The 12756-nt window shown below is 37.4% G+C and overlaps 1 protein-coding gene across 19 annotated transcripts in view; it reads left to right on the top strand.

The window, feature by feature from the left end:
- The window catches only part of LOC106034895 (uncharacterized), a 570359-nt gene that overhangs the window by 355060 nt on the left and 202543 nt on the right, over positions 1–12756 (top strand). For 16 of the 19 annotated variants that reach the window (XR_010829466.1, XR_010829470.1, XR_010829469.1 and 13 more), the window contains one exon: positions 2915–3007. The exons of 1 other annotated variant lie outside the window; for it this stretch is intronic. The gene's annotated coding sequence lies outside the window, so the exon portion shown is untranslated. Of the gene's footprint in view, positions 1–2914; positions 3008–7503; positions 7743–12756 lie in introns of those variants that run through there. 2 more of the 19 variants (XR_010829465.1, XR_010829464.1) reach the window with 1 other exon arrangement.

Raw genomic sequence — 12756 nt, forward strand, 5'->3', positions numbered from 1 at the left:
CTGCTATGTAAGTATTACCTTGACAGGTTTTTATATTTTATTTATAAGTTAGAAACTTTATTATAAATGAAGCAGATACTGACTTCAGGCAGAACAGAAAGGAAATTTGCATGACTCTGAGGCAAAAATGAGACTGGTTTGCAGAAGGCGTTTATGAATTCCATCATCTTTAGCCGAGCTATGTATGCTTGGCATATCTGAAAATAAAGCCCAGTCACTTAATTTTTCCCTCAAGTTTCAAAATCCTAATTTTTTAATAATTAGTGTCTACGTAAGGCTCATATTCTTGTGTTAATTTACTTCTACAGAGACCCACACTAAGCTCAGAGTCCCCTTCTACAATCTAATGGATAAGTGCATGTTGTGAAATGCACCTTGCCCCAAAGGTTTGCAGTTCAAGTAAAATAGGTGGGAAAACAGATGCTCCAAGTTGAGGGTCATAAGACTGCACAGCACAGCGGAGGTTTTGGTCTCCTAAGGTCCAGTCCAGCAGCCTGTATATTGGTGTGTGTGCTGCTTTCAAAGGCAATAAAAGCTTGCTGTTTGCACAGAGCTAGACTCCAGTCAAGGAAAACATTTACATCTAAGCTTAAAAGTAAATGGCTAATAATCCCATTGCAACTATCCACATGCTTAAACATGTGAACATTTGTACGTGAACAACTCTTCTGGATCAGGACCAGAAGGTTTTGCACTAGCCACAATATATCCCTAAATGAAAGCAATGCAATACTGCAGACTGTGCTCGATGGAGCAGACACTTCTTAGCTAGAAAGATCTTTCTGACTAGATCAGATTTGTTTCTGATGTTTCCATTCTTCTCTTAATTAAGATAATGTTATTTTAAAGTGTTTTTTAATACTGATGCTCTCTGCTGACTATTCTTTCTTGTTCCTTCAAATGATACTTGTATGGCAGAAGCAAAATGAAAACAATCAGCATGCTTTCTGGATAAGTGTAAACAACTCCTACACTGCCCTGCTAATATTAATTTGTTATGTTGCCTGAACACTCATAACTGGCTTATAAAACCGATGCTGCCAGAAAATTCCTCCTCTCTCTCTTAAAAAAAAAAAAAAAAAAAAAAAAGTTGGTGAATTTTCTTCATGGCTCATCTATTTTTTTCTCCCTAGTTGGTCCTCTTTTTGAAACAAAACAAAACAAAACAAAAACTAATAACATTCAATTTTTCTTTGCTTCCCAACGTCTTTCTAGCTTTTACTCTTTAGACTCCATAATGCTGATCGCGTATATCTCCACTGTGTTATTAGCATATTTGTTATTTAAAGTCTATTCCTGATTATTGAGTCTGTCTGGTGAACATGAACCTTTTTCTTATTCCTTGACTGTGAAGAAAGAACAACTTATAAATGGATGGCAAAAATACCACTGACGGAAATAAGGTCAAGTTACATTTGTGATGTTCGAAAGCAAACTGAATTTTTGCATACTTGTTTGTTATTCAGAATTTATTGGGGCTATTTTGTATAAAAATATTATTTACTATGTATAAGCCCCATATGGTCAGAAGATCCAACAATTCTCACTTGCCTAAACAAGAAAGTGAAAATGTCATATAAAGATTAAAAAAGGATATATTTTTTTTCTTATTTATGCTGTGTCCTAAGCCTGTTGAGTTTTGAAGGAATTTACATTTTCATGTGAAAAGGTCATACATTTTCTTACTCTAAAAAAATAAAAAATAAATAAAAGGATGAAATGTGCATGAAGTGTATCTGATATGCAGAAAGAACACTTTGATCAAAAAAGCTGAAACATGAGCCCAGAGATACCACAACTAAAATCACTGTGTCCTAAAACTTAAATTGTTAAAGTGGGGAGCTGAATTAGCAGTGTCTACTCATAGTGAAGAGTGAAAATGCCCCAGAAAATCCTACCTGAAAATTTCTGGAGCTACTAAACTTTCACAGAGGTGGAAAATCTCTGCTGGTACAAACAGAAAAAAATGACCAGGGCCTCAATTATAATAAGGGTACATAATAAAAAACAATGGAGTTTAGAGTTTCAGGATAGTAAATCCATGGGAAAAAAAAATGAAGAGAGAAAACTTTCCCAAGTGTACTTTCAATAAAAGGTCACCTTGGCCACAGTGACAATCTAGCATGGTTTGATAGCAAAGCGAAGTTAAGGGGAAATGAGAAGGGTGTTCATTCAGTGGAAATATATCTGAAGATTTAATGCAGTGACAAGTCATCTTGGTATGAATCTACAGGGATCAGTGACCTAGCAAGAGGCTCGTATCAGGGGCTATTATATGGCTTTGAGTTTATGAGCATGTAGTCATGTGTAGATGCTAGAAGCCCTGCCGTAAGCAGTACTTGACTGAAAGGCTGGAAACAAAATTCTTTGTGTTTTGGACTGTGCCAGCCCTGGACAAGTGGGCATGAAGCAGCAGGGCTCATTCAAAGGGCTTTGGGTCTTTAAACACTGTTCGCACTGAGAGGAAAACTGAAGAAAGACAAAGTGACCTTTGATATCTATCTATTGGGGAAATGTAAACATGTTTTCCTGGTTTTAATCCCTTGATACTGGAGTGTGCAAATGGAGAAACAGGTCCTGTCAAAAGAATTGGGGAAACATACTTCGCTTTTCTTGGGTTTCAAGTATGGTTTTCAGCCCATTTGTACCAGCATAAAGAGAGAAGTGTCTATCATTGACCCCAGAAGGTCTCTCCATTAATTTATCTCTACTATTACCACTGTTTTAGTTAAAACAGTAGGAGATCTCAATTAGTGAGTCACTGGATCACCAGATAAGGGATGAAGAACAGTCACAACCTTTTAGATTGGTCTTTCTTGCCTTTTAGAGTTGTTTCTGTCTCTGCAGACTGTTCCCAAAATTATATTTGTCACTAGGATTTGAGATCTCATAACCTTTATATCTTTCCTTTCAGAGATTCCTGGTGACTTTCTCTACAGTTTCTACTGTCGCTTGTACACCTCCTGACAGATGTTCCTCTACAGTGGAAGGAAACTACTGGTATCAGGTAGATAACAGAGAAGTTTTGTTTCTCACCCTTTTGATAGTGTTATAGTTGCAGAAAGTAGTAAGCACGTTCTTCTTGTTTTTGTAAAGCTAATTTTGGAATCCAAAGGCACAATGGAAGAAGGGTAGTTGGTTTCTTTGATGAACACCAGGCATTTTATTTGAGTTTCCTGTTTTTTATGTCAGTCTGATTTAAATGTGCTTTATGTATGAAGAATAACAATGTATGATAATATTTACAATTAAATTTTAATAATACAAATAACAATTTGTATGATGACCCAAAGAGCTTGTGTCATAGGGGACTATAGTAAAAACAGAAAGGCAAGTAAAAATCAGAATTTAATTGGAACTTTTTGTCTCTTCCCATTATGTTTTTATATTCTGATGGGATTCAGTGCTGATTCACTTTTTGTTTGTTTGTTTGTTTGTTTGTTTTCTGGAGAAATTCACATGTCATTAGAATTGCAGCAGATCAGAATCTTTTGTAAGTCAGTGCAATATTATTTGAACAGGGTAGTTTTCCTATGTGCTCTTCATGGTGTAATTTGATATCAGAACAAATTCTCATTGTTCCTTTGGTATGAAGCTTTGACATCTCAATGTGAAAGCTCATAAAAGCTGAGAGATGGTTCTACAATAAAGAACACATGTAAAGGCAGCAAAGTAGAAGTTTTCCATTTAGAAAGTTAAGTTCTCTGGTTTATAATATTAAACTAAGTGAGGGACCTGTGGGGTCATTGTTTAAGCCCCACAATTTGATTCAGTCTGTTACAGAAGCAGGGCTACATATTCCAGTGATGAGGAGAGCTACCTCAGACAAGTAGAAATTATGAACAAAGTAGGAGGGCAAATAGTTAGAGCCCTGTGCCAGTTTGTTTGGAGTGTGAGTGTGTTGTAGAATTTTTGGTGCCACTTTGGGCAAAAAAACCTTAACACTCCTTCACTGCACATACAGGTGATGAAAAACATTTTTAGCCTCAAATACTTTTGATTAAGACATCATCTTTTGAGTTTAAAATTGTCTCAAGCCATTTAAAGAACTTGATTACACAAACAACTGTGATTGAAGCACGGACAATTTCCTGGGAATTAATAGCCATGGGAGAAGTTGAAGGTATGAACTGCAGTCAAAGGATGTTAAATCTAGTCTGTTGTTAAACTTCTGGAAGTTCCCTATGCTTCAGTCACAATTTCAGAAGATAAAATCAGGTTCTGCTTTATTCAGGGACAAATTCTGGATCATTCAACTGACTTTGAGTTGGCATTGATTTATCAGACAACAGAATTTGAGTCTTTTCATTACAATGAGATTCAACTATTTACTTTATCATGCCATTTGTCTTAGCATGCAATGTACATTACTGCTGCATGAGTAAGTCATTGAGGTCCATTGACATTTAGATTCTTGGAGAAAACCTTATCATGTGAATTAAAACCATGTTTACAATTACCCATATAAAATTCCAGGATGTTAAAGTGTTGCCAGTCCTTCAGAAAGATCTTTTCTATTTTCTCTGAGAGAGAAATGTAAGATAATCAAAAACTAGTTACTAAATAAATTTATCTAAGAGTCATTGAACCATATGGAAAATGTATAGCAAAATTTAAATGTTATTTGCTATCAGTTTTTAATTAATGGGCTTTTACATGTGACCAGTCACCTGCAGTATCATTGTTTAATGTATTGTTCTCAGCTCTAAATTTCAATTTTATGTTGAGATGTGGCCCTTCTTCCAGCAGTAGGCTTTGTTATTTCCCTGTGACAGTGGGAACAGGTATTGCTTCCTGTCAAAGCAACAATGACAAATCCAACTGGGGATCTGGCTGTTGTTTCAGAAATGGTTTTAAATTTCAGTAGATTAGACAAGCAGTCTGTAACTATGAATGTCATGTATTCCTATTCTTTCCCTCTTTCCCATCCACAGTCTATACAAAGGAACACTTGGCAGAGTTGAAAAAAATGTCAAGTTAGGTTTGGTTAGGATTTCAATAAAGTAATTTACAGCAATGGGCTTCATGCCTTTTTAACTCACAATTATGCCTCTCTCTATTCAGATTACAAGGCAAATTCTGTATCTTGAGAAGGCTTTCAAAAGTATATAATTCCTGGACCGAATGTTAACACAGAGGAAATCGTCAAGTTCTGAGCTATTTCACTTATTTTGCCATAAGGTTTGTGGAAGACAAAAAGAGCCAGGCCAGAAAATAAAGAAAATACAGCACCCAAGAAAATTGAGAATAATGTGACCAGGGCAAAAATATCGTAACTATAAGGATATAGGGGAATAGGAATGGATTTTCTACATACATATAGTTAAAAAGAAAAAAAAAAAAAGGAACAGAAAGGAAGTAGAAACTTCAAATTAAAAGGAGTTTCATTACTTAAGTCCAGACACTTGTGGGAAAGGAATTCGCAGGGAGCTTTGCGCTGTTTCACTTGTCCCTGAATTAGAGATAATGAGGAAAACAGCGGTAGAACCAAAAACTTGAGCAAGGTCGAGATAAAGTAAATTGGCTACAGTGCTAAAGATGAACTTTGGGGAGTGGCCAATTGCTGGCTGGCTCGAGGCGCGTGTCTGAGGGTCTCTCACCAATTGTAAGACAGATTCGGGCGCGTGGACAGCGCGTGGGGCTACAGGGAAAGTATATGTAGTAGTGAAAAAGGGCAATAAACATCTCCTGTTCAAGAGCCATCAGGAGTCCGTGTCTTGCACCCCTTCAGACACTGATTTGAAACATATAATAGCCTTTAAAAAAAGAATCAGTAATAAATAAAATTCATAGAGATTATAAGCAATTAAATATAATGAGGGTCATATAATTACAGTTATTGAGTAGTAAAACTGAAAAAGCAGACAAAATGAGAAAGCGCAACAATAAATTAAACCAACAGCTAGAATAGTTAAGGCTTAGGCTGTTAAAAGGCAACTGCTTTGTAGCTAGAAAAGTGGATCTCTTTTTTTATTTTTTATTTTTAAGAAACCAAAGGGAAGATTATATATAATGTTTGAACACTAATTCTTTCAATTCACCTCTACAAAAATAAGTATAGCACTGGTTTTTTTTGAGTTAATACGAACATAGGCAGATCATGCTGAATTCGGTTCTAGCTCATTTATTATCAACAATCAATAAAAGATTGGATTCTAAAATCTTTGTACTGATGAGTTGCTCTAGCAGAATGAAATTGAGATAGGTTCATAAATTTAAATGAGTATCAGATAGAAAGAATAAAGTATCTTTCCTTTATTCCCAAACTGACCAAGATAATAAATAACTTACTTTTTCTGGTTGTTAGATTTTAAATGCCAAAAACTGGAGGAAGGAAAGGAATAAAGAGTTAAAAACGAGGGCAGTTCAAAACACTGGTATGAAGTAGATGCAGCTGGTCCATAAGAAAGCTTGGCCTCCAAGACTCACTTCATGTGAGGGATTTAGCCACGGTGCTTTGAAATGTTGCAGACTTTATGATGTTGCCCTGACCTGCTACTGTGCCCCGTAGTTGCAGCGGGAAAAGCTAAGGAGCTAATGCCTCAGCTCATACGGCAGTAAAATAGCAGGAACTGCTGAGGAACGAGTTTTAAGGCTCACATTTGCTTGTACTGCAACACGTTCACTTCTGTTACAGCTCACTGTCCACTGTGCTAGTGAAAGCTGACAAAGAGAGTGGTTTAGGTGAATGCATTGAGTGTAAGCTGCAGCAGCTGAAGAGCTAGCACGATTTGACTCCACCAACTATGCTGCAGTAAATTTCTGATGGAGAGGGAGTGTAGGTGGTAGCATTTATAATGTTAAATCAACGAGGCTAAATGTGTCTGAGCTTGTGGGTTTGGACAAAAGAATATATAAAGTTCTAACTTTACACCTGGATACTTAGATCGTGATGAAAGAGGGAATTCAGACATCTTTGAAAAAATTAGTTATGCCTGCTGTAGACTATTTCCTTTCCACACATTGCCAGAAAAGTATTGTCCCCCACAGATTATCTCAAAAAACTTTAAGGTCCCCCCATATTTAAAAGTACATGATCTTTTTTTTTTTTTTCAACTCTACTGCAGTATAGAGTAATTTATATTAGCCAGCATGTTACCATACTAAGTATCTCATGCAGACTTGTCCCCTCAGTGGCCTTTATTAGTGTGATTATTACACATTCTCCTTGCTTTATTTTGGGGGATAATTCCTGCCTCTCAAAGCATACAACAGATTCGTAGTGGAAGATTGATAGTGGTACTTCCTAAGAGCTGGCAAGCCAAGTTCATAATACCTTTTCTGTTACTCTATCACGTTTCCTCCGTCAAGAGAATAATGTTTTATAAACATTCTTTCATTGGTATTTAACTATAATTACCCCTGTCGTTATAGCTGAGAAGATTATAGCAGATTCCCACTTACAGCTTGGTTTTACACGAGTCTTTCAGAACAGAGATCAAATTCTGCAAAATATTACTGATCTAAAATCTCTCTGATTTTATGTGTTCTTTTCTCATCTAGACTAAATGCAAGCTTTGGAGAGAAGCCAGCGCTATTAGAAGACGTAATTATCAACATTTTAATAGAAGTTCCTATTGGCCTTTCTATTCATTGGTCACAAAGCCACCTAGCAGAGGAAGTATATGAACTTTATTCTGAATTCTTTGCACAAATTTATGAAATGGCAAGTATTAAGTAAAATGTCATAGGTTAAACTGATTTTTCTAGACTTCTGTTGAGCTAATATAAAGACCAAAATCAGATAAAGAGAATATCCTGCCTGTAGTTAAGTAGCTCAATTCTCCGTCTTATCTTGTTGGCATTTTGTGCTATTGCAATACTACCTGGAATCAAACGGGAAGGTTTCCTCTGTTGTATAGTAAAAAACATCACTGAAATCTTGTGATTTCCAATTCAGAATTAAAGCAGCAATAGTAAACAGTCCGGTCCTGGAAAAGTAATACAAATGCAAATAAAAGCAGTTTCAGAATAAAAAATAGAGGAAACATCAGTTGCTTCATGCAGAGACCAGCTTAGAATAAGTTACCATAACAGACTGCACAGTTCAATATCTGCTCAGGTGAACCAGTTGTGCAGAGCAAGAAACCATTTCTATAGGAGCCGTATTCAGGTATGGCAGGAGAGAGGTAATTTTTGTTCAGAAGGATGGACTTCTCTAAATGATGCTCAGTACAGTGAACAAAGAACATTTGTCACATCTGATTTTTTCATCCAGCAAGTGGGAAATGCTGAACGCTAGCTGGATGCTGACTTAGCTGGTGCTCTTACAGGCTTATAGGGACTTGCTTAGCTTTGTGCACCATGCATTACACCCATCAATATTTTATTTTCTCTTATGAGTTCACACTGGTCTACCTCTATGTAAAGCTTCCCTTTGGGCTCCAAAAAGTGGAGGTTCATGAGCTTTTGTTGGATACAATGTGACATGAAGGATAATTGTAGCATCCACTAGGAAAGCAGCCAGTAGGCTATTTCTAGTTATTTCTGTCACATCTGCCATTTCCCAGCATACGAAGAGAATATTTTGTCCATCATTGCCTCACCTCTAGCAACAGGAGAGGGCTGATGGGATAAACACAGACGATGGTAAGTTCTCAGGAAAAATAGAAAGAAACACAAGAATTATGAGTGAAGAAAGAAACAGGGATGGGGGTCCCAAGAGACCAAGAGGTCTGCAGTAGCAGAGTATTAACAGGTAGTAGGCCAGTCTGGGAGAGTGATAAATGGTACAAGCTATAACTGTCCTAGAAAACATACTGACAATAAAACAATACTGCAGTTGTAGACAGCTCATCGTCAGGCCATTTTGAGCTTTTTGGTACAGCATTAGGATATGAGTGTGCTCCTTGCTACATTCCACATGGCTTGTGCCAGCACTTTCCTGGCTCTTGGTGCTCACCAGAAGACTCTTCTTCACACTGGAATGATGCTGTGGGAAACTAAACATTTCTAGTCCATCTTAGAATCCACTTTTTATGAATTGCCATCTTCCTCTTCTCACTCCAACAGTTACAGGCAATTGTTTCCAAGACTCAGAATACCCAGCATAGTTTTGTAGAGATAGAAACCTCTACAAAAGGTTCATAAAGACACTAATGATGAGAACTAAAAAGACAAGGATCCTGTTTATCAGAGTTTCAGTTCAGTTAGCTATAAAAATTTCTTTTTGCATGTAAGAACTGGCTAGAAAATCACTAGGTCCTTTACAGTCATCTCTAAAGAGGAATGGTTCTTCTGCAGCCATTAGTCATCAGATTTTCTTCACAGAACCAAGTTTAGGCTCGGGGACATCTTGTATCCCCTTGCACTCCACGATCCTCTTAAGATTGGGATGATGGTGGGAAAAGAGGGAAGAACAATTATTCAGACTCCACATACTTTCCCTTTCCCTCCATCTCTCTTTCCATTGTAAACTTTTTAGCTTGCATTCCAGAAAACACTCTGTAAATTGATATGTGTATTTATATACAAAGGTATAATTTGAACACTATTCTTTGAATGTACATAAATGAAATTTGTAGATATAGTTGATTTCTCATTTTTGACTGAGACAACAGGAAGAAAAGAAGTCATGCTGGGGTAATGATGTGCTTGGTGTGTACTGGTAGTTCTGACTCTAAGGAATACTTTTCAATGTATTTACTTCACTTGATAACTTAGGTTGAACTTTAGAAGAGGTTGTTTGGAGAGATTGTAAAATCTCTGTCTTTGAAGATCTTCAAGACTCTACTTGACAAAGTCCTGAGCCAGCCTGCTGAAACTGGCCTTGCTTCAAGTGGGGTGTTGGGCAACATGACCTCCACAGGTGCCTTGCAGACTGAACTATGCTATCACTCTATGACTGTCCATCATAAACAATGGGAAATGTGGGGAAAAATTGCTTATTGTTGAAATAGTATAGAGTTCTTTGGCTTGCCAATTTAATGCAATCAGAAATTATTAGTTTAACGTAAAGGTCTTTTTTCTTAACAATAAATATATAATAATGTAAAATCAACCCAATTAGTCAAAACGGGGATTTGAATTTTTAAGGACACATCTTAGAGTGTTTATGGTCTCAAGGAATGAGTTAAGCTTCTCTACTTTGTGTATTTGCTTAATTAGAATACCCTACTTTAATGAAGTAAGCAAGGCAAACATTACTTCCCTTCCTTCTTTTTTCTTATGATTGGAGATTGTCATAACTGTGACATATAGTAACTGTGACCTTAGTTCAAGTGATATGCTACAATATGAGAGAGGTAATCCCAGAGTAAAACAGGGATCTTACTTGAAACTTTCACCTTCCCAATGAAAAGCCTGATAGTGGTACTTTTTCATCATAGACAAGGAGAGATTTCAAATCAGCTTATGTTGGGAGCTTCAAAGTCTTGTAATATACTCAGTTTAGGGTAGTGGAGTTTCTTTCATGTGGTTTCTCAGGTGGCTCAGCATTTTTATATTTTAGAGTGTCAGAGCAACTAGGCTGTGCTCACACTTGATGTTCCAGCTGTCAAACTAGTGTCAAGTCCTAATTATGAGATCCTTCACTTGATCCCATGTGACTAAGTTTTCAAACCAGAACACAGGTAACAGGGTATTTAAGTTCAGCAAGTCATTTTCTGATGGACAGAAATCAGCAACACGAACGGTCATTGTAGGAATATAACCTAAATATAAATTCTCTTTGCATCATCAAGCATTCAGTGTGTGTGCTGTGTGCGCCAGAGCATAACACTTAATTTAAAAATTCAAAGAATGCTATTTGCATGTTTTTTCCGTTTTGCATAACTTCCTTTATGATTTATGCTCACATTTGAGAAAAAAAAAAAAAGATTTCTTGTATATATATGAAAATATTTTGGTGTTAAAGCAGTTTAGAATCATTTTACCACTGGATTAGTAAAATCTTCCTGTAGCAATGTAATACAATTTTTCTGTCTCTGGACAAATACAAGTTTTTCTGCCTTGCGTACTCATGAGAAGAATTCAGAAAAGGCCCAGACTTTGTACCGTAGTTCAGACCACCAAATGAGGAGGACAAGCCCCTTTGCAAAATAATACAGATCTTAAGTGAACTGAAATCAATCTTTCGAAGTATCAATTTTCTCTTCTGACTTAAAGAGAGAGCTTTAGACAGCTCCATTAAGTGCTTAGAATTAAGTGGGAAGAACCTGTACTTGTACCATGGCCTTTGCAGCCGTGATTTTATTGCAGGAAGTGAGGGAGGATGGGGAATGATGGACATCACATTCCCCAGCAGCTGCCCAGACCTGCAGGTGCTTCTTTGTTGTGTGAACTGGAGTGAGCCTCACCTGCTGGAAATACTCAAGAGGGCTCTTCATGAAAACAGGCAAGTGGACTGGCTGCCATACATGGGGTGTCTCATCAGCTGGCTGGCAAAGTTGTGGGATGACATCCTAATGTAGTTAAGACAAGAAAACTACTTGGAAATGTGCACTCATGTGAATCAAAGTTTCATGAACCAATAGTGCCACTTTAAGCTTTTGTTCACACTCCCCAAGAAAAAGCATGGAGAAAGCTGCTGTCGTTCTCATTTTACAAAGCTGGGGGTGCAAACAGCAGCAAGCTCTCCAAACAAGCCAGCCATACACAAAATTGGCAGAGCCAGGTGGACATTGACCTGGTCACTCTTGCATGCTGTGCTTGCAACGCTTCTTCCTCATTCCTCAGCCACAGTGCCTCTGCCTTCCGCAGACAAGGAGTGTGATGCACAGTGGTATCTGTGATCACATAGGCAGTTTCATAGCAGTTTCATAGCCTGTCCTGCAAATCTGCTGAGCTGCTTCATCTACTTCTGGGGGATAACAGAGCGGTAGGAAGGTCTGTGTCCTGTGCTGCATGTTCAGAGGAATGCAGCAAGGTGCTACATTTCCCTATAGCAGGTGTGAGCATTTCCTCTGCCATGAGGCCAGTGTTTTCCTCTCTCCATGTGTGACCTGCTGTGTTAAGTCTCACAAGCTGGTCCAGGGAAAAACTCAGTGTCCTATGCATACTGTCAGTACAAATACAGATGACAACAAAGAATTTATGCTTGTTGAATGTTTAGATTAACAGTCTCCAAATACCTTCCTGTGTAATGAGTATTTTAATGTTTTGAACTTTCAAAAGTTATGAAATAGCATATCTTCAATGCAAACTAAAGTTTGTTTTGCACTGAAGATATGAAATTCTAAGTGTGGAGAGGGAAGGATTTTGACTGGAAAAATACTGCCCTGCCCCAATCATCCCATCCCCAACATTTAAAGACTAAGGATTTTTTTTTCCTTTCTATGTTACTGTATTTACTTGCAGATGGAAAGGATTTTGCTTGTCAAATTATGATGTTATGAACTATGTTATGTTATGTTATGATGTTATGAACTATAAACTACTTGATAACTCCACTTGCTGAAGGTAAAGTTCAATACAAGGATGTCCAGTTCTTCCATACTTGTGAAAACAAGGCAGGACGGCAGGGGAAAAGACCAGTGTCCTTTGAATCTGTCCTCCTCTTGGCAGCAGGAGGCAGATACCAGTAACAGTTTTAACACCCCCCTACTAATAACCTCAAGACCCTAACTGTCACTCAGCATATTTATCCCCTCACATTCATGTCATCTTTAAGAAGAAATGTATTATATCTGTGAGTTCATTTTTATGATAAATGATAAATGCCCTTCAATTCACAGGCCACATGTCAGAGGACAGCCAGGTTTATAAACTGACAAATACAATAGAAATAATCTAAGAATGCTCCCAAATTCCAGCCCT

The sequence above is a fragment of the Anser cygnoides genome, chromosome 2 (assembly GCF_040182565.1).
Source record: "Anser cygnoides isolate HZ-2024a breed goose chromosome 2, Taihu_goose_T2T_genome, whole genome shotgun sequence".
NCBI lineage: Eukaryota > Metazoa > Chordata > Aves > Anseriformes > Anatidae > Anser > Anser cygnoides.